The sequence below is a fragment of the Citrus sinensis genome, chromosome 5 (assembly GCF_022201045.2).
Source record: "Citrus sinensis cultivar Valencia sweet orange chromosome 5, DVS_A1.0, whole genome shotgun sequence".
Lineage (NCBI taxonomy): Eukaryota > Viridiplantae > Streptophyta > Magnoliopsida > Sapindales > Rutaceae > Citrus > Citrus sinensis.
The window spans coordinates 3,696,696-3,720,247 of NC_068560.1; the positions used below are offsets into that span (position 1 = coordinate 3,696,696).

General features: G+C 32.3%; 1 protein-coding gene and 2 long non-coding RNA genes across 3 annotated transcripts in view; 2 read left to right on the top strand and 1 right to left on the bottom strand.

Moving 5' to 3' along the window:
* LOC102615306 (uncharacterized) overlaps nucleotides 1–23,552 on the top strand; it is an 86,726-nt gene that overhangs the window by 25,866 nt on the left and 37,308 nt on the right. The gene's annotated exons all lie outside the window — the stretch shown is intronic.
* LOC102621143 (uncharacterized) lies at nucleotides 15,765–22,714 on the top strand. The gene is made up of 4 exons (XR_008055349.1): nucleotides 15,765–16,088; nucleotides 16,183–16,224; nucleotides 17,857–17,966; nucleotides 22,629–22,714. It is a non-coding gene; the product is annotated as an uncharacterized LOC102621143 (long non-coding RNA).
* On the bottom strand, nucleotides 19,327–21,670 carry LOC102608114 (uncharacterized). Its single transcript, XR_001506730.3, has 4 exons — nucleotides 21,313–21,670; nucleotides 20,505–20,577; nucleotides 20,215–20,378; nucleotides 19,327–19,813 (listed from the first exon to the last, which is right to left on the bottom strand). It is a non-coding gene; the product is annotated as an uncharacterized LOC102608114 (long non-coding RNA).

The window sequence follows — 23,552 nt, forward strand, 5'->3', positions numbered from 1 at the left end:
CATTCAGTCCTGTTGTGAAATCTTCTACAGTGAGAATTATATTGAGTTTAGCTGCAATGCATAAATAGACAATTAGACAAGTGGATGTAAATAATGTACTTTTAAATGGAAAGTTGACTGAAGATGTTTATATGTGTCAACTTGAGGGGTTTGTTGATCTGCAGAAGCCCAACTATGTGTGCAAATTAAAGAAGGCTTTATATGGGTTAAAACAAGCTCTAAGAGCTTGGTATGATAAGTTGAGAGATAGTCTGGTTACCAAGTGGGGATTCAGAAAATCAAGAGCTGATACATCCTTGTTCTGTAAAGGAAAGTAGGGCTCAATAATTTTCCTTTTGATATATGTCGATGACATAATGATCGCAAGTCCTAATAGTGCTGAATTAGAGCAATTTATCTTGGAATTCAGTAAAGTATTTGCTCTAAAAGACTTGAGGAAACTGTCGTGTTTCCCTGGCATAGAAGTTTCTTATGTTGCAGAGGATATTTATCTGTCTCAGAGGAAATATATCAGGGATTTGTTGAGTAAAGCTGATATGTTAGAATGCAAAGGGTGTAACACTTCAATGGTGACAGGAGTAAAGCTCCAGAAGGAAACTAAGGGTCATTTGGGCTAGTATGTTGAAGATCCTACTGGTTACAGAAGTCTTGTTGGGGGGTTGCAGTATTTAGTTCTAATGAGACCAGAAATAACTTATGCAGTAAACAAGCTAAGTCAGTATGTGTCAGCACCTACACTTCAACATGTCATTTCCTGCAAAAGAGTTCTTAGATATCTAAAGGAGATTGAAAATTATAGTTTAAAGTTTTCAACAGAAGGAGAAATGAAGCTCTCAGGTTACACTGATGCAGATTGGTCTTTTGATATTGATGATAGGAAATCAACAGGTGCTTAATGCAATTATTTGGGAAGTAACTTGATATCTTGGTCATCCAAGAAACAGTCAGTGGTTGCTAGGTCCAGTGCAGAGAGTGAGTACAGAGCCCTTGCAGCTGCAAGTGCAAAAATCTCATGGATTCAATCATTATTTGGTGAACTTGGTATTGAATGTGTTTCTCTTCCCACGATTTGGTGTGATAATGTCAGTGCAATAGAACTAGCTAAGAACCCTATTTATCATTCAAGAACAAAGCATATTGAATTAGACATGCACTTCATTAGAGATAAAGTCCTAACTAAAGAACTGGAAATCAGGTACATTCCCAGTAAAGAGCATATTGCAGACATCTTGACTAAGCCTCTCACTTTTATTCATTTCAATTATTTTCGAGCCAAACTCAATGTGCAAGCATGCCCCTTAAGTTTGAGGGGGGATGTTAAGGAATCTCACGTTGCAGTAAAAAAGAGCAGCTCAGCTGGCACGTGAGATCTAAAGCCAAATCAGCAGAGTCTGTTAAGAAGCTATGCCAGCTCAGCAAGTTTGTTGAAGCATGCTTTTCATTCTGTTTTGTAGTTAAGCTTACTTAATTAGTTTAGCTCTCTTGTTTTAGCTTGGTATATAAACTGATGTAGATCTGCTTTTCATTGTTAATCGAGAAATGAAATAAAAGAAAAACTCCAGAATATTATTTTCATTTTCTTAGTTCCCAAACACATTTTATAGTTACACATTTAACTTTCAAATATTGTTCAACATCGACAAGAAAAGATTTTGAATCTTTTGCATAATATGGTTGTATATAATAAGTTCATATCTCCCCAGCTAATTGATGAATCTACTAAGGACAGCATCTTGCATTTGGCAGCAAAGTTAGCACCTTCAGCTCATTTAAGAATTGTGCTTGGGGTAGCTCTAAAAATGCAAAGGGAGGTGCAGTGATTCAAGGTTTTAGCTCCTGTTAAAACACATAAATTATCCATGTTGCGTACTCTTCCAATTAGTAACATTATTCCTTGACAATTTTGATATATGCTCTCGTAGGTGGAGAAATTAGTGCACCATTTTCTTAAGAAAAGCACAAAACATTGATGGAAAAACAGCCCAGGATATATTCATAGAGCAACATAAAGATTTTCTTGAGAATTCAGAGAAATGGATGAAGCATACATCAAATTCTTGCATGGTTGCCACCGCTCTCATTGCTACTATGATGTTTGCAATAGCTTGTACTGTGCCTGGAGGAAACAGTGAAAGTGGCATCCCAATTTTCTTGAGAGATAAGTTATTCATGGTGTTTGCTATCTCATATGCACTCGGGTTTATTTTCACTTCTACTTCACTTTTGGTGTTCGTATCTATCCAAATTGCGCAGCATGCAGAAGAAGATTGTTGGTATTATATGCTCTTTTAAACCATATTAATTTATTTTCTGATTAATAAAATATTTGAGACATTTTCAATTGCATAAATATATATTGATAAGGTCCGTTTAATCATATTATATGTATTTATGTGATCATCATATGGATTCACAGAAAACATAAATACAAGTTATCTTATGATTAAATAAATTTAGTTCGCAGTTGATAAATAGAGTTGGGCGCTCTATTTATGTTTAGACTGCAGTAAATTCATTGAATAATTTGTCTTAATCATATATGAATCTACTGATGTAGTTTGACTACATTGATCTAGATCACATATGAGATTTAATTAACCTTGAAATGACTATCCGACTTATTAAATCTCATAGGCATTGATTTTACTGTAATCTTAATCTTGAGTTAGTTATGATTTCATGATTGTAATTGTTATTCCATTTGAGTTACCAATAGGCACGACACACACTTGCGGTCAAAATTACCCGGTATCTTGGTGGGAGCAATTATGAGTATTGGAGTTATAGATTAACAATATAGAATTTGTACAACACATCTCTTGATGGGTTTTCGGCACTTAATCATAGAATTCTTTGGCCAGAGTGTGTCAACATATTTAGTATGTTGAAAATGATCATTAGAGAAAACCAGTAAGTATCAAGGAACAAGATGTAATTAAATTGATTGGACAGTTGAGATGTCGATTTAATTAACGATATGGTACAAAGGATTATGCAGTAAAGAAATCAATGTGACATGGGTCGAATTATTATTCGAGTACACTATCCTAGATAGCATACAATTATGGAGGTCAATTTCAATCTTTTAGTGGAGTAGATTTGGAATTAAATAATTGGACTAGTTTAATTACAGCCTAATTATTGTAGGCATTATTGTATGTACCCATATGATCCCTGAGTTAGCTCATTTAATTGACTGCGCCGCTACTGAATTAATAAGCAAGATAACTAGCTATTTAGGTTAAAAGCCTAAATATATTATTCAGTGGGAGGCTCCATTAATATGCTTGAGTGTAAGGGGCCTTGTGTTATTTTATAAGGTGGGCCCCTATAACACAAGAACAAGTACCGTGACTTTTGTTTTAATTATTTTTAATTTAAATCAAGTGGGATTTAATAGAATTAAAAAATAAATAAATATGGAGCCTAGGATTTCCACTAAATAGAGATATAAAAAGGCTTATTTTCTCCTAAAAGAGATAGAGCAGCCACTTTATACAGATCAGAGAAAAAATATTTCTCTCCAATTTTGAGAGAAAAATTTTCTCTTGCTAGTTGCTTATAGTGGTGATAAAGGCGCCTACATGTCAAGTGCAGATCAAACCTGAGTCATAATCTAGAAGATCAGTGGTGACAGATCGTGATCTAATAGGCGTGGTGGTCACAGATCATGATCTAATAGGAGTGGTGGTGACAGATCGTGATCTGAGAGTCTAAATCACTTCAGCGGAAAAAGCAAAGATTGTACATCTTCTCAGATTTTCAAGGTACGATTTCTAGATTACGTATTCCTATATATTGTATGAGATCAGTCCTAAAAGTTTTTATAAAAATTTTAAAAAATTGATTTTTCTCTAACAAAGATTTCCTCGAGTCACTGCAAAAAAAGTTAATAATAGGTCTTGTTTCTCTCTTCATCTCTATCGTGAACATGATGATATCTTTTGTGGCAACTTTTTCAATTGTTCTCCATGATAGATCGAAATGGTTAACCATTCCTATCCTAGCGTCTGTCCCTCTGACCATACATGCATTACTGCAGCTGCCATTATTTGTTCAAATGTATCAATCGACGTATGGATCCGACATCTTTCGATGTCTTTAGATTTAGTACTTCTTGTATATTTTAGTAATGTGAGTCCCGATCCTATTGTGGATTCTTCATGAACGATGTTGTATTGAAGTTTTCATAAAGTTTTGTGTTTCACATTGTTACTTGGGATGTGCTACCTCATTTGTCGCTGAAATCCATGCTATAATTTAATTAATTTCCTGTGGAATCTGTGCTATAATTTATCCGACATAAGAATTAATGCAGTGGGGTGTTGAGAAATTTAGGGGGACTAAACGGCACAAAACTAAAACTATTTACTTGAGAGAAACTTTTGTTAAATGGAAGGACTTTGTTGATATTTTATAAGAGACATTACAACACTCACGACTCACTCTTCTTTCTCTCTTCTAACTATTTACTCTTCACTTAATTTCCACAACAAAGAGCTTAAGTCCTCAAATTAATTGTCCATCTTGACTCACCGCGTTTTAACTTCATCTTGCAACACCTTTTCTCTGATGAAAAGATAGTGCACCTCTACATGCTTAGTTCTTGCATGGAAAATTGGATTTTCCATCAAGTTAATCACCGATTGATTATTGCAATACAATGGTACTATGTAATCTACTAGTTGGTGTAGATCCTTCATCAATTGTATTAACTAAATATTTTCTTGAGCTGCCATCACTATATTTGACTACAATATACAATTTTCATTGAAATAGGTCTTAAAACATAATAGTGTATGGTAAAAACTTTTAAACTTTAAATAAAAAACTAGCATTTAAAAAGGAATAAATGATATTGTGCATAATAATCATGAAAATCATATCAATAGAGAATGTATATACATAATTATAAAGTTGTCAATGAACAAGTACCCAAAGAAATAACCTTCCATACCCAAACTTATATGGGCAATGCAACAAATGTGCGAATGTAGCGTTTACAATTTGGATTAGAGTGAAAATCCTAAGGAGTAGGAATTCTGGGATTGGGAGTGGGAGTAAGAGCAAATTGTTTACTTACACTGAAATGGGAGTATGGAATCGGAATCAGAATCTAATTTATGTGTTTATTTTGTCTTGTATTGAGAGTCAATGCTTTCGAATTATAATTTTATCCTTATGTAAAGAATTATAGTTTTTAATTATCAAATTAATAAAATATATTTTCAAAAATAAAATATTTATTTTATTATATTTGCAAATTAATGGTAATTATTAATATTCCTAATTATATAAATTAAAAATTACTGATAAAAGCAATAAAAATGAAACATTATTATTAATAATATAGTACGAAATTAATATTTTCTTAGAATAAACTATTTGTTGTTATTAATTATTAATTTTAAATAAATAAAATAATATTATATTTTCAAAAAAAGATAGTATATAGTTATATTATTAATTCTCTATGAATATAATAACAATATTTTTAAGTAATTCTAACTTAGAATCAATAAAATTATTATTTTTAACTAAATATAATAAGGTTATAGTTAAATAAGTTTAATATTATTATTTTAAATCATAATAATTTTTAAAATAATATAATAATATTATTTAAATAAATATAATATTATTTATTTTGTTTTATTAAATATAATTATACTAAATTTAATAAAATAAGAATAAAAAATGAGTGGGAATCCCCCTCCCTATTCCTAAAAAAGGTGGGCTCCACGAAGTGAGATTCCCACTCCTCTTTTAAACTATGTAAGTAAAAATTAGAATATGAGGAATCCACACTCTTCACTTCTACTCCAGTAAGTAAACATAATATAAAAGTATATTGTTATGCTTGGAGCTACAACGGATAGACCAATAACGTGCCATTTCATATATCTAATCATATCTTATCATACTGCAAGGATAAAATAGCCTCCAAAAGGCAAAAGGCCTTGAGCACATGGCCTAAAGCACTATGTGTACTCAGACAAGCTCAAAAAGCCTTTATCTCAATTGCATCCCTATACTGTATCTCTGTAACTAAATTTATGTAATTGTATCTCTATTCTCATCTATGTACTTGGAGGGGAAGGGTAATGATTTTGAAAATAAACTTTTATACACATGGAAAGAAACATTTTAAACAAACTTTAAGTCTACATTCCTTTTTATTAAAATACTCATGCATTTATTATTAAAAAATCCATCATATCCATTAATAAAAAATTCAATATGTAAATGAAAAACTATTTCTATAAAGACTAAAATCAAAGCATCAAACATTACTCTGTAGACATAATTTACTTTACTCGAATTGAAATTGTAATAAAAATATTCAAGATAAGTTTAGTGTATTCCATTCATAAAGACTATGCTTAAGCTTGACTATCTTTGATGCCCACTAATTGACTCACGTTCGCGGCTCCTGCTAAATCAAGCAAATGACATAATTACTTCTCAAACATGAGAAAATACAACAAACTTTATGCGACATAGCTCACAATGGATATTTACCGTAGAACTTATAAGTCTGAATCCATACTTGTAAACCCAAAATTACTACAATAGCCTCAAGCAATAAATTATATCTTATGCTTAAAATTCCATATTTCACCTCAATAATTGAATTTCCGTATATTATAATACTAATAAATCATACATATTATCAGCAATCTCATTACTAACCATAAAGCACCTAAATATAATATAAAATTGTAAGCTAATTACATACTTGGTGTGTTGTGAGTTGTCAATATGCAAGTGTACACAACAAGTAACGTAATGAGGAGTATCAAGATCATCTTATAAGAGATTGATGTTATAGGAATTGCTATAGCAATTTTAACAGTGCAATTTTAATAACCTAAATAAAACCAAATAAATGATGAGATGAGAAATCTACTAAAATTGACAATGCAATAAATAAAATGTAATATAGAAAATGTAAAGTCGAATGCAAAGATATACTCAATGGCAAAGGGGTAGTTGGGTTCTAAACTCACTTACTAGTTAAGGCACAATTGCTACAGCATCTACTATAGCATTGGACGGAATCTCTAATGCGTCCTCAGCTGTCTTATTTTGGATATCTTACATCTATATGCAAAGTAACAATTACTAGTTGTTAAACTAACATCAGATATAACATTATACATTTCAGACTTTATTTGCCTTACAAGGTGAATTTTTACGTCTAATTCTTCACTAATCTTAGATTAAGTATGGCAATATTCAAATCGAGATTAACTCAACTTGGGAGACCTAATCTAAAACCATGTATTGTCTTAATTTATTATATTAAGTCAGACTTTTTTTAGGCTTCTTCTTAACTAGTATCCACTAAATGAATAGTCAACCAAAATAGGAAATTGCAATAAGTAAAATTAAAACAAAGTGCTACAGCAGATTCTGAGCAATATACATATGTGAGTCAAATAACCATTAAGTTTATTAAAAACCCAACTAACTTGAGGTTTAGCTCATGATGAGCATTAAAACAGTAACAACATAAGTGTTTGCCATTAAATACATCATTAAAGAGAGAAAAAACAATCAAATACAATGAAAAGGTGAGATACAAAAGACTCCCAAATGTCACACTTGTTATCTCTCATTCTTCTCTATGAAAATTCCTTGTGTTGCATCTCTAAAATCTCTCTTATTGTATTCTTCTTGCCTTTGTCAGTCGTGTCCTCTATTTCCTTAAAATGTGCCCTTTAATATATTGGGATTAGGGCAACCAAACTGCATGAGGACACTTGTTCTTTCTTGGCATCGTAGGACCACACTCCCTTTTTTTTTGTGTTGCCTGCCACTATTGGTCTGCTTATGAAAGTGGCACTGTAGTAACGGTTGAAACAAATTTTGTCTATTAGCATGTGAATAGTTTGAACAGTTTTGTTTGTATTTGATTTTGGCTATTGTAGTATTTGCTACAACAATGAAATCCTTCTTCTACAACATCTATCAGTAAGACCTGAGCTTTTAAGTCACCTACAATAATGCACTTAATTAGAGCATAAAATCTTGTGAACCATATCAAATTGTTATGATTAAACTTAAATAGATACTTATGCAAAATATAACTAGAACATGATAAAAATTCATCATTTACTCTTTAAATAGGGCTGAGTGAAGAGTATAAATCCAATAATAACTCTCATTTCAGAGAGCTATCAATACTGAATCAGAAAAATGCAGAAGTCTTCTAATCTACAAGATAAATTCTTTTATTCTTCAACTTCGATCATTTCAAAATAGTTCCTATCATTCTATCCCCCATTTGGATGAAATCTAATCGTATTATAACATTTAAGCTCAAACCAATTTTTTTTCTTAATCACTAGGCGAAGCGCACCTTTGGTACTTTAATAGAGGGAACTGTTTGATAAGGTAATTGGTAAATTTATTACATTAATTAGCATTGATAACTTTTTTTTGTTTTTTAACTATCTATTTATATTTTACAATAGATATAAGTTCGCATAACTCTGTTTTGGTCATTTAAATATAGATATGAACTTTTATGGCTAATTTATGAAACGTACATGATAGATTATTTGATAAATGATTACGTAATAATCTAAAACTATGAAAAATCTTACCAAATTATTTATAAAACTGATTAGTTGAGGATTTTAATTATTTGGGAAACTAAATATACTCATAAAATATAGAAATCGTATTTTCTTAGTACGAAATACAACTTTTTTGCTTGATTTATACCATTCTCACTTTAAACACCCTCTCTCTCCCTATTTACACTTCCCACTCTTCATTTCATCTTCAATAGTTGTTTCCAAAATAAGATTCTCCAATAGCACACAAATCAACTACTCCAGCCACCAAAATCCAATAATAATAATAATAATAACAACAACTAATATAAAGATATAAGGGTAGAGAAAATAAATACAATGAGTTTTATGCGGTTCGACAAACTCGCCTACATTTATGCCTCCAAGCAATTCAAGCTTGAGGATTCAACTAACCAAGTCATCACGGTTTTCAACAATGGATGCAATTGACTTTAAAGGTATCAATAAACATTTACAATCTTGAGGTGATCCCACACCTCTTTACCCAACTGTTTTCCGCGCTTGCAACTTGTCAATCTTACAAATAGAGATGATTCTTATAAGATCAAACTCCTCGCAAGAGTGTATGAGCAAGTTATAGTTCAATAATGAATTATAGTATGTAAAAACAAAATGAAAGTGGAAAAATACGCTTAGAATGATCGAGTTTTAGCTTGGAAAAAAGTTATGAATCGAGTTAGAGTTGGCTTTTTATAGATGGATCAATAAACTTGCCATAACTCTCTCAAAATAAGATGCTATATGCACTATTGGATCACCAGTAAATTTAAAACGAATAGCCGCTTGCTGACGTGACATGTTACCTTTGAAGTGATTTGAAAATTTTAAGTCTAATTAAATAAACAGATAGCCATTTCAAAGATAGAATGTAACACATTGTTAATGGATAACTGCTAACTGGGAGAAGGAGCACTGCTAAATTTGACTTCTTAATTTTTCAAATTTCACACTTTGGCCTAAAACTTTATAAACTTTCAAATTAGAACAAAAATGTTATAAAACGTTTCAAAAAGGTTCTTGTCTAGAATTTCAACAATACTTGTATAATTTCATAATTTCTAAAACTCTTCAAATTACTCCTTATAATTGAAAACAAACCTTTTGATAAAAACACTTTCCATTTTTCTTCAAGTATAGAAACTTTATAATATGAAAACAATGATAGATTAAATATCATGATCATGAAAATAACTCGAGTTTTTAAATGCTTAATCATGCACACATTTAATCATACCAGTTTTATAAGAAATGTGACAAGAAATATCACTTAAGCTAGTAACCTTGATGTGTTATGTCCATTGAATACTTTGAACTTTATCTCACATGGATGATTTTTGTCCTTTAAGAGCTAGTGAGATTGAAAGAATATGTTTTCTATTTTATCCTTGACATGTTTTATTGTCATAAAAATGAAGGTTTGTATCACGTTTAGGTCAACAGAAATTTTAAACTGAAATAACTCCCAACGGACTCCTTAAATCAAGATTTTCCAAGAATATCCCAAATGTTTCATGAATCCAAACCATAAGCATTTTCCCCCGATTCTTTCTTGCTTTACCCATGAGCTTGCAAATGGAAAATGCTTTTCTTTTTACTTTTTTTTTTTTAAATTAGCTTAATATCACAAAAAATGGCTGATGGGCTTGGGTTTTAAAATTAATAGTTTCGGCTTTGAATTTGTTTAAGCCCAACACCAATTAACTTATATATTCATAAGTTATTATAATAATAACTTATATAAATATGATCATAAGCGAATGTGCTACACTTAATTGTACTTAGTGGCACTAACAGCAGAGCATTACCAAATTTCTTAGATTTAGTGCATTACTTCAGTTATAATGTTCTTGGGTATCCTTACTTCTCGCTATGCAGAAGAAGATTTTCTTGTGTCGTTACCAAGGAACTTAATTATTGGCCTCGTCACCTTGTTCTTTTCTATTGCGAGCATGATGGTAGCCTTTGGTGCAACTGTTCACATATCTCTTTACCACAAATGGAATTTGGTGTTTATTCCAATTGCCTTTGTTGGATTTGTCCCTGTCACCTTGTTTGCATTGTTGCAATTTCCTCTTTTGCTTGATATGTACTCGTCTAGTTATGGTCACGACATATTTATACAAATCAGCTGGCCACAACATTGTGCTAAAGGAAATTACAAAAATAGAGCTATAAAAGATGATTAAATGGGTGTAATGTACCACTGAGTAATTTCTTGTTGATTTTTCATGATGCTTGTTCTATAATCCTTGACGAGTGTTTAGAACTGTGTACTTAAATTTTGATTGAAGAACTGAAGCGTAAAATAGTTCTTCTGTCTGTTTTGATCTCACATTAGGTTCTTATTGATCTTTGCTGCTTAATGTAATATTTGGATTTGATCTTTAGTTATATTCTTGGTTGAAGAAGGTCCACAAGATCAACATTTTTTATCCGCCAAAGGACATATATGATTCTTTTAGTGGATGAAAAACTAGAGAAACAAAACAATTTTGATTCTTGTTATTCAATAGTGCTCAAAGGTCCAATCTGTCAACATTTTGAATGATTTAAAAAAGTAATATAGTCAGATGCAATATTCTCGGGATCGATCATGCATCTATATTTCTCATTCCATAATATGTCAATGCCCCACCGAAAAGGGCAAAGAAAAGAAGAAAGAAGACAAAAGAGGAAGAAGAAAAAATGGGTGCCGGACCCAAGAAGGAAAAGGAAAAAAAAATAACAATAAAATAATAGTGCACAATAGCCAAATTTTGGCTATAAAAGGGTGGCTCTCCTCATTTGTAAATCATCGAATTCTTTAGTTCTTTTTCTTATTTAGAGAGCGATTTTGGAGTATAGTGATTTGAGAGTTTGAGTGAACTGGAGTTTTGGATAGTAAGATAAAATACTTGTAACTCCTTTTCACTAGTAAAATATTTTCCTTCTATCTTCACCCGTGGACGTAGGCTAAAAGCCGAACCACGTAATTTCTGGTGTTCCTATGTGATTTTGTGTCTCATTATTTCTCAATTTCACTTTAGCTGTATGTCTGCTTCACCCATCAATCTCCCAACAGTGGTATCAGAGCTATTGGTTGTATTTTTTGGAGTCGGGTACTGTTTATGTATATGGTATGTTCATATATATGGTAATATTCACGAGAAACAGTGGGAGCAATCTAAGAATTTTGTGGTGCAAAGCAGGGAATAGTGGTGTGAGTAAACCAACTGTGTGGTTTTGTACATATCTAGGAAAGTTTTGTCACAAAGGCGATAAGAGCCTAAAGAGTCTAGGTTTTAAGTGAGACCGTTGTGACCCCTCCAGTCTTTCCTGGGAACTTTTCTGGTGTGCATTCTCACACATACTCACAACTATTCAAGGTGGTACACTAGCTTGTGTGCGGTATTTATTAATAAAATGGCGGCAAACTATGAAATTGAGAAGTTCAACGGGAATAATTTTCTCGTTGTGGAATATGAAGATGTGGGCAATTTTGAGGAAAAACAATTGCTTAGCAGCAATTGGAGAAAGGCCTATAGAGATAACTAATGATGACAAGTGGATGAGATGGAAGGTAATGCAATTGCTGATCTACGTTTAGCACTTGCAAACGGGATGTTATCCAGTGTGGAGGAGAAAAAGACAACGAAGAAAATATGGGATACTCTCACAAAATTGTACAAGGCCAAGTCACTACATAACAAAATCTTCTTGAAAAGGAAATTCTATACTCTTCGAATGGCGGAATCTACATTGGTGACCGACCACATCAATACCTTTAAGACTCTATTATCACAACTTACAATGTTGTGTCATAAAATAAAGGAAAATGAACGTGTAGAGCTTCTACTTCAAAGTCTATTAGATTCGTATGATTAACTCATCATTAACCTGACAAACAACAATCCAGCAGACATTTTAGTTTTTGACGATGTTGCAGTCTCCGTATTAAATGAAGAGAGCAGGTAGAAAAGTAAGGAAGACAGACAAGCAAATTCGCAACAAGTAAAAGCGCTATAAGTGACGAGAGGGAGATCAATGGAATGTGGCCCCAGTATGAGTCACAATCATGGTAGATCAAAATCCAGAAGTAAGACGAATGTCAAGTGCTACAATTATGGTGAGAAAGGGCATGTCAAGAAAGAGTGTTGGAACAACCAAAAGAGAAGAGAGGGAAAATAATCTGAGTTATCAAATGCCCAGGGTTGTGTAGCAAGTACTTTGGATGATGGCAAGATTATTTACAGCGAGGCAACAACTATTTCAGAAGGCAAAAAATGACTATCTGACGTTTGCCTCATAGACTCAGGAGCTACTTAGCACCTGACCTTTCGGAGAGAATGGTTCCACACATACGAACCTATTTCAGGAGGATCTATATATATGGGAGATGATCATGCCTTGGAGATCGCTGGTATTGGTACCATCAAAATCAAAATGTTTGATGGTACCATTCACACAATTAAGGAGATACGACATGTTAAAGGCCTGAAGAAGAATCTATTGTCTCTAAGAGAAAGAGACAGTCATGGGTGCAAAACTCGTGTTGAAAATGGGACCATGAAAATTGCTAGAGGCGCGCTTGTATCGATGAAGGCAGAAAAGATCAGTGCTAATTTATTTATGCTTAAAGGAGAAACATTACAAGAAGCTAATGCGTGTGTCGTATCAAATGGAGAAAAATCAGTGATGATGTGGCATCTCAAACTTGGTCACATGTCAGAGTAAGGTTTGAAGATTCTCTCTGACCAAAAATTGCTTCCAGGGATCAAATTGGTAAGCTTACCATTTTGCGAGTATTGTGTTACAAGTAAGCAGTATAGATTAAAATTCAATAGATCTATTGCTATAAGTAAATGCATTCTAGAATTAGTTCACTCTGATGTTTGAGAATCACCAGACATATTCATGGGATGTGCAAAGTACATGGTGACTTTCATTGATAATTATTCCATGAGATGTTGGGTGTATCCAATTAAGAAAAAGTCAGATGTCTTTCCAGTGTTTAAAGAATACAAAGCACGAGTGGAACTTGAATCCGGTAAAAAGATCAAGTGTTTGAGGACAGATAATGGTGAAGAGTATAGAGACGGCGAGTTTCTTGCTTTCTGTAAGTAATAAGGGATTCAGAGGCAGTTCATGGTAGCATACACTCTTCAATAAAATGGAGTGGCAGAGCGGATAAACAGGACTCTTACAGAAATGATAAGAGCTATGTTGGGGACTGCTGGTTTACCCATTTCATTCTAGGCAAAAGCAGCCAAAACTGCCGGTTATATAGTAAATCGGTCGCCATCCATAGCTATTGGGCTGAAGACATCGATGGAGATGTGGACTGAAAAACCAGCTGACTACTCCTACCTACATGCATTTGGATATCCTGTGTACATGATGTACAATGCTCAAGAAAGAACAAAGTTAGATCCAAAATCTAGGAGGTGTATCTTCTTGGGATATGCTGATGGAGTAAAGGGGTATCGTTTGTGGGACCTCACTGCCCACAAGATCGTCATCAGCAGAGATGTTATCTTTGTAGAAGATCAACTGCAAATGAGAGATGAAGATGATAGCGTTGTAAAAGAAAATTCAGAGACTGTACCAATAAATGTGAAAAATAATCCGGAAAAAGAAGAATCAAATTCTCCTGAAGCAGCACCAGAGAACGAGGAACAAGAACCAGTCGAGTCCGAGGCTTTGGAAGTTCGTAGGTCAACTAGTGAGAGACGACCACCAACATGGCACTCGGAGTATGTCACATAGATCAATGTTACTTACTATCTTCTAATAGAGTATGGAGAGCCATTAACTTTCCATGAAGCTTTAAATAGCTCAGATGTTACTTTGTGGATGACAATAATTAAGACGACCTACCCCGACCTACATGTATGATTTGAGGTGAATCGTGCAGACTGATAACTAAAACTTGAGGCGCAAATTTAATTCATGAAAATATGTATCTAATATGGCATTTCCTATAAACACATAACCACCTCTGTGCCTTTTCTGAAATCATAAATGTATTCAAAACTTGCATAACTTATGTCTCATTGTACATACTGACATTACATGTATATTTACATATAAAACATAAGCAACATAAATGTGCTCAAAATGCAAGACATACAGCAATGCGTCTCGTGGCCCAACCTCAATTAACTAAAACTTATCTGCACGAAATCTTGCGGAATCCTGGGAGAGGAAGGAGATGTCTCGAGTACCGTATGCATCAGCAGTGGGAAGTTTGATGTTCGCTATGATATGTACTCTAGACATTGCACAAGCAGTAGGAGCAGTTAGTCGATACATGGTAAATCCTGGTGGAGAGCATTGGATAGCTGTTAAGAAGATTTTAAGATATATTAGAGGAACCTCAGATATTGCATTATGTTATGGAGGATCAGAGTTTACTGTCAGGGGCTATGTGGATTCAGATTTTGTAGGAGACCTTGCTAAAAGAAAATCCACTACTGGCTATGTGTTTACACTTGCGGGAGCAGCTGTAAGCTGGGTTTCAAAACTGCAGACTATTGTGACCTTATCTACAACAGAAGCAGAGTACATGACAGCTGTACAAGCTTGCAAGGAAGTTATTTGGATACAAAGATTATTGGAGGAGCTAAACCACAAAAAATAGAAAATTCCTGTGTTTTGTGACAGTCAGAGTGCCTTGCATATTACAAGGAATCTAGCCTTTCATTCCAGGACAAAACACATAGGAGTTTAATATCACTTCGTTCAAGAAGTAGTGGAAGATGGAAGTGTCGATTTGTAGAAAATCCATACCAAGGAGAACCTAGCAGATGTTTTGACCAAGCCAATCAATGCTGACAAGTATGTCTAGAGTAGATTCTCTTGTGGCCTAGCAGAAAAGTAGGCAACATGAGTATAGGTGAAGTAGAAAGGATGGTGTGGAGATTGATTGGTTCCCAATCTAATCTCCAAGTGGGAGAATGTTAATGGCCACGGAAAAGGGCAAAGAAAAGAAGAAAGAAGACAAAAGAGGAAGAAGAAAAAAGGAAAGAAAAGGAAGAAAAAACGGGTGTCGGGCTGGAGAAGGAAAAGGAAAAAAAATAATTACAATAAAATAATAGTGCACATTAGCCAAAATTTGGCTATAAAAGGGTGGCTCTCCTCATTTGTAAATCATCGAATTCTTTAGTTCTTTTTCTTCATTTAGAGAGCGATTTTAGAGTCTAGTGATTTGAGAGTTTGGGTGTATTGGGGTTTTGGGTAGTGAGCTAAAATACTACAATATTTATAACTCTTTTTCACTAGTAAAATATTTTCATTCTGTTTTCGACAGTAGACGTAGGCTAAAAGCCGAACCACGTAATTTCTGGTATCCTTGTGTGATTTTGTGTCTCATTATTTCTCAATTTCACTTTAGCTGCGTGTCTACTTCACCCATCAATCTCCCAACATAATAGTCCCAATTCCCACCACCACTCTAGCTGCTTCGTGGCCGCTGCCAGTCGCCATTCCTCTTCTTCTTCACAGGTTCTTTTTTTTTTTCTTAAAAGAATTCTAATTAACGGATTTATGTTTTTATCTGTTTTAATTAACTTGGAGTTGACTAATAATTATTTTTCAGTGTGCAAAGTTTTGGGATTGACAGTCTTTACTGATAATCGTGGTATGTAGCTGAAAAAACGATAATGTTTCTATAATGTTACGGACGCTGTAAACCACATGTAAAGTCCTTTAAAATGTTTTGTATGAATTTAACTTCATTAATCAATTATATTTATTATGAATTTTATCTATGTAATTTATTTAGGTTTCTTCGCCTTTTTTTTTTTCTTACTCGAGTAATCTTCAAGTTGCCCCTTTTTTGGTCCCTTTTTCTGTCCTTCGGCAGTAGCGTTGTTTTACATTAGTAAAGTTACCAGTTATTATTATTATTATTATTATTTTATAAAGATTAGTTTACCCCCAAAAAAGAAAAAAAAATTATCACACTACAGAATATATTCCTCAGCCAATGGTCGTTTACTCAATGTTAAACCGAGGTCTTTTTAATTAATAGCTAAAGGATTATTTCCTTTACATTGTTTTTTTTCTACATGTTTTTTTTTCCTTAAAATCTGTACTTACTGCATGGGTGATTAATAACCAACGTTTGCAATTAAGAAAATAAACCACTCGCGTTTTGGCCTGTATTATTTAGCGCATTTTATTAGGAAAGCGAGCATCACATTAATTTTAGCCTTTTAAAATTTTTAATAGTAAATTAGTTCTTGTTTCATATATAAATTGACTATTCAATTTATTATTTTGACTCACAGGGTGGGAACCCCCGGTGATATTCAAGTTATTTGTTTTATTAATAAAACTAGAAAATAGAACTGCGCTTCACGCAGTTTTGAAAAAAAAAATTAGTATTATCATTTTTTCTTACTTTACACTTGATAAAACTGATAAAAAATATGGATTGATTTTCTTTAAGATGAGGCAGCCTTATAAAAAATAAAAAAAAAACTATTAACCAACAATACAAATAAAGAAGCAGAGCAAGATAAAAAATAAAATGAGAGAATATATTATAGAGTAATTTTATTCATTCCAATTGTGTGTGTACAAAACAAAAAGATCAGCACTCCTTTTATAGTTACATAATCACTCCATGAAATTAATGAAAAATTATGGATCATAATTCCTTGTGAGATAGTGGGAGTTATAGGGAAGCTAAAGGTTGCTAATGGGAGATAGTGAGGAGACTGAAAAATATATGTTATGAATATCTATATTTATTTTAATAAATTCATAACACTCCCCCTTGGATGTTCATTACAAAGAATATGTCGCATTAAAATCTTTACATAATTGTTATTGTGTAATAACAATCAAATTAATTATGAGAAGATGAAAAGCAAAATCTAAAAGAAAATTTCTCTATTTATTAGATAATAGAGAATCTACAAAGATGAGAAATGGTGATGCTATATCACCTCCTCAAGTCCCAGCTTTATATATATATATATATATATATATATAGATATGCTGGTTAAGTTTACTCTTCCCATCATGTGAGTCAAAATTAGGAAACAAAGTCTTTGAGCTATTTGATATTGAGGTTTTATAATTTTTAATCACAGTTATTGTGAGAAAAAAAAGTTTGTTATAGTGTGTTGGATAGATATGATTTACAAATAATGACTTTTACAAAGCTATCCAACACACTATAACAAGCTTATGATTCGATACAAAATTGAACATTTCTATCTTTGCTTCAATTCAAATATTGATATATCTATCTTTGCTTCAGGTATAGAAAAGAAAAACACCGAGAAATTAAGTTTAATTCCAAACTCCGAATATGGAAGAAGCCGGCAGATCATCAAACCCAGAAGCAAATGATCAAAGCAATTTCTCCAAGTAAGAAAATAAATACCCTATATACGTGTATCTGATATCAGATATGCGGAATTGATTTATTCATATTTTTGATGTTACAAAATTCAATTGATGGATTGCGTTTTGATTCATTATTATACTGAAAATTAAAGCTTAAAATCTTGAAATGTATTTTGAACTTAATTAAGTTTTTAGAAGGCCTATAGTTAATTAATGATATTGAGCTCGCTCTAACCCTCAAACTCACACAGAAGTAAATAAAAATTGAGCTAATAATAAAGTTACCCCAAATTTTGAATTAATGATAAATTTACTTAAAAGATTTGCTTTTGATGGGATTGAGGTGGAATTTATTGGTAGAATGCATATAATTTTTTGTGGATCCACCTAGCGTAACTAGCTGAAAACTATACACTTATTCTCCAAGTGACTGTTGTTAAGAATTATCACGATTACTATTGTTTAGTCCTTATTAACAATTCAAAGTCTGCAACGCACCTGAGTCAGCGATGGTGCGTGTATATTATTTAACAAGAAACTACTCACTTTAAAAAAGTGGGGTGAAGTTAAAGGACAAAAACAAAAATCTTAATGCAAGTGTTTACGCTTTTTTTTTAATTATATTAGATTTCATATTATTTTTCCTTTTAGCTCTATCTCTTTTGAAAAAAAAAATTTCAACATTTTTTTGACTACGAGAAATTATATCTACACCATATTTCTTTTACTATATGTACATCTAACTACTATAAAATTTTGACACGTACTTTGCACCATCTTTATTTCTAAACTTGTATCAATTAACCATTTTAACCTTTAAAATAACCATTTTACCCTAAACAAATTAAAACACAAATTTATTCTACAAAATATTAAAAAATATAAAGATTATAATTATAAGAATACCCCTAACTTTTATAAAACAAATAAATTTCAAAATCTAAGATGATAATTCACTACAAGAAAAAAGACCCACTATGACAGGCAAAAACTATCATCTTAGGGGGTAGATGACTGTTGTCTTTACCGTCATTGTACCCAGCGACAAGAAAAGATGACAGACAAAAACTAGTCACGAATTGTGATAGAATTTACCTATCATAATTCTGTCATACTATTTATAGGAGGGAAATTAAATTTTTTAAAAAATTTTGGCGGAAGAAAATAAATTTTATGAAATTAAAATTATAATTATTTTTTTGGACAAAAGTTGTGTGTCATATACTGACTGATTTTTTCTATCACAATTTTTAAATAATTAATAATTAATTAATTTAAAAATAAAAATTTATGCAATTTCAGCTGCTTCAATTTAAAATTTAAATTATTAAATTTATATGAGAGAAAATAAATTACTAAATGCAATCAAATACAAAACCAGTGAATCAAATTAGTGAACTTTATTATCCATAAAAATAACTAAAGTACAAAAGCATACAATTCAAGCTTTACAATATATAAGTTGAACAATATTCCAAAGTTAAGCCAATAGAAAACAAAGGCCAATCCAAAACCAAGTGATGCACTTAGCATTCATCAACATCAGCACCAAATCTATGCAAATGTAGTCCTTTTCTACCAGCAAAATCCAGCAGCCCCTCAGCCAAGTAAAATGTACCCCATTTCATCAATCGAAAATATCCAGAAAAATAAGTATTTACACATGAAATTAATTGAATATGAAAATATTCAATGAAGAATAAGGCCAGACCCTTTTTTCCCCTTCTCTAAAGTAAGGCATTAAAAAAGATTGAAGAAATTTACGCAACAAAATAAATAAAAATATAAATTATATAGTACTATTAGTTGTGTATAACACCTACCACATAGACAAAGCATCCACAGCAATCTCTGCGTTCTGCAGTTTCCTGTCATTAAGTAATGATATATAAATAAAATTAAAATCAATAGCTATAGCTGTAATTCTTAGGCCAAATCAAATTTATATGTACTTAAGTTCATGATTCTTTAAGTTTTGTTCTCTTTAGCATGCCTTCCTACTGGTAATCATCTCATGCCTTATTAAAGTTTAATAATGTTTTGAATTAGAATATACCAAGAATTTGAGTGAATGCTAGAATTATAACTCTTTAAGATTAATGCATTGCATGCTCAGCCTCAGCAAACTTATCAATCAATGTTTGCATACTCGAAAAAGAGATTGAAAAGAAAAACAGGAATTAAAGAACAGATAATATAAGCAATTCCTTACTTGAAAAGCTTGATATCACATTTCAGAATAAAAATAAACATAACAAAGTTTCCTTACCCAAATTTACATGAACATCATCATCAACTTTGATGCCACGGGATAGGGATTCCCCCACTTCCCTCGAACCCCTCACCTACAAAATTCTGCACCCCCTTGGAAAAAGCTGTAGCAAAAATAAGTTTTTGTCTTGGCTGACAATTCCAAGTAGCCCTTTATATGTTCTGGTATGTATAGTCCCAACAAACAAATGAGAAGATTTATCAGAATTTTTGAAATATATTTTAAGACTAACAGGATTGTGAATAAACACCAACAAGAGCATCAAAGGAACCAGAAAGAAACATCACCAGCCTTAAGAAGTCTCCATGCGTCTTTTCCTCTGCTTCATTAGCTTTATTAAGAATTCTACCTGATGTTGCACTAGTGAAAAAATTATATTCAATGAATAAATAATTGGAAACTTCAAAGTCTGCAGTTAACTAAATTACTAATGACGATTAAGAGATTCACTCCGCAAATTATTCAAGAAACTTTTGCAGATAATACTAATTAGATTTTTCAGAAATATTTCAATATTCTTTTCATTCCCACTGAAGGATCAAGCATTATGAGCCAAAATGCAAACACAGGGCATTACTTGAGTAGCAACTTAACCATTTGTCACAAGTTGTACAAGACTTTTCAATCCAAAAGAAGGCTGAATTGTAGAATAAAATCTAATCCTATCATTAAAAGCCCAAACGAACATTATTAACTAGATTTATAAATTTCTTGAATCCTAAAACGGAAAAGTTCATTCGTATAAAGTTATCAATTCCGGCCTCACTGTTCTACTCATCCCCGTCTCGCTCAATTCAGCCGATTCATAAAGCAGCTCAAGAAATGTTTCTAAAATTTAATAAATGAGAAAATTCTATAATGAATTATTGTAATACTAAAACACAAGATTACCCAGAAATGTAATAGAACCTTTAACAAACACATGGAATGCAAAAGCCATATCTAAAAAATATATCATTAATGCAAGAGTCGGAGCAACATCCTATACTATATATAGATTTATAATCAATTAATCACAAATCGAGTAAGAGAAACAATCAAACAAAACAATAATGCAAAAAAAAAAAATTGAAACCCACAAAAAAAAAATCATACTTAAGGTTTAAAAGAGATGAGAACTTTGAAGCTCGTGTCGAAGATAGTTGAGATAACAGCGAAGCTCACCATCACTTGCTAGAAATCGCTGAGAAATAGGTAAAGCTTGCTTGCGAATGAGTGTGGCTTTCAGGGATTCTTGATGGCTAGGGTTTCGGCTGTCGTCGACAGGTAAGGTTTTGGTTTCGATTTAGGACTGAATTTGATTCCACCGTGGCAAAGAAAGACTGCGGCGGGTCAGCGGCGAGCCAACGACAGTGAGGATTGTCATTGTCAGTGAGGAGCGAGCTACATTCGAGGGAGAGAAGTTTTAGAGTAATGAGTGGGTGTGGCCTTAACACGTGGGGAAAAAAGAGGTTGAAAGACTGATAAATGTGTGAAACAACGTCGTTTCACTTCTTTCTTTGTTTTGATGTTGTTTTATTTTTTTTTATTATTTAGAATTTTTAAAATTTCGGTCAAATCTAAAGTCAAAATAAAATTCTATCATAATTTCTTGATAGAGAAAATATATATCATTAGTTGGTCATAAGTATTTGACAACAGTAAATTCTACCACATTTTTATCATAAATTTTTTATAGAAAAAATTTATGTCACATGTATTTCGTACTTATAAGATATAAAGCCTTTTAGCCAAAAACTGTCACATGAGTAACTGTTATTATAGGTCATTTTTCTTGTAGTGTATATTTTTAAATGAAATTATAATTATAAAAAACATCATCTTGTAATTATAATTTTTGCAATTTTAATTTCATTTCATTTTTGTAATTAAATTATTTGTAGGGAAGTTTACAAATATTAACATGAAAAGAAAAGCTCCTTATAATTATTGTAAACTTTCCTATAATTAACATTAAGAAACTTTCCTATTCAAATTGAATGAAATTATGATTACACAAAATTAACATGATAATTTTTAACTGAAATTATATTTATAAAAAATTAGCCCATTGAATTTAAAATTTATTTATTTTATTAAATTCTGAGTTATTCTTACAATCAATTTTATTATTTTTCAAAATTTTATAGAATAAAATGGAATTTTAATTCATTTAGGGATAAAATGATCATTTTTAAGTGTCAAAACAGTTGATTGATACAAGATTAAAAATAAAGGTGGTGCAAAATACATGTTAAAATTTTATGGTGTTTAAATATACATATGACAAAAAAATGTGATTCAGATGTAAATTCCCTTTTGACCGGCCTCTCTACAATTAACTCTTGAGTCTACCATTGGCGATCATCTAGATGACTAGATTGTAATAATAACTTCTCTGATATGTTATCCATTTTTGAGCTTATCTGCAGAAACAAAACCGAAGATGAAATCACTGTGACGGAGCCAAAAATAAGTAAACAAACTAAAGATGCACCGAGTTCAATAGGTAAATAAGTAATTAACATAAAGAGATTAATTTTTAATTTTTAATTTACTGATTCAATTTCAGTATTATTAGTTAATTTTTCAGAATAATAGTAACAATTATATAATTTATAGATTCTGTTTTCATGATGATTAACTCAGATGATCAAGGGGAGGATGAGTATTATGCTCGTTATTGGCCGCTACACAGAATGATAGAGAAGAATGATTGGCTAGGTGTGGAAGATTTCGTCACTAATGATCCCGATGCCTTGACCGCCAAGACTATTGCACCGGGTTCAAAGACAATATTTCACGCGATTGTGGAGTTATGGGTTGATGTTGAGTCTGATGACGCCACATGCCTCCTCGATAAGCTGGCGTCAAAGGTCGATCCACAAACACTAGCACGACAAGATGAACATGGGTGCACAGCTCTATATCAGTGTGCGTTAAAAGGGAATCTAAGGGCCTTAAAAGTCCTAGTGAAGTATAATCCTGACTTAACAAATATAAGGGGCATTCAAGGCAGTCTTCCGGTTCATTTGGCAGCGTATAAGGGTCATAAGGATACGTTTCAGTATCTACTAGAGGTGACTCATGGAGTAGACATCTACAGCGGCAATGATGGTGCCGACATGCTTGAATGTCTCATCGACGCTAATTTATACGGTCAGTATTACTAACTTAAACGATTCAAGCTAACACATATAAACCAATTCTCAAGTTATACTGTCCATGTAAAGCTTGTCGAACCAACTTTTTTCTTTTAAAACCTCAAGGCTAGCTAACGCTAAACCATAACTCATAATTAACATGTGTTTTTGACAACTCTGATATAGAGGCCTTCTCTGGTGAAAATGTCCGCA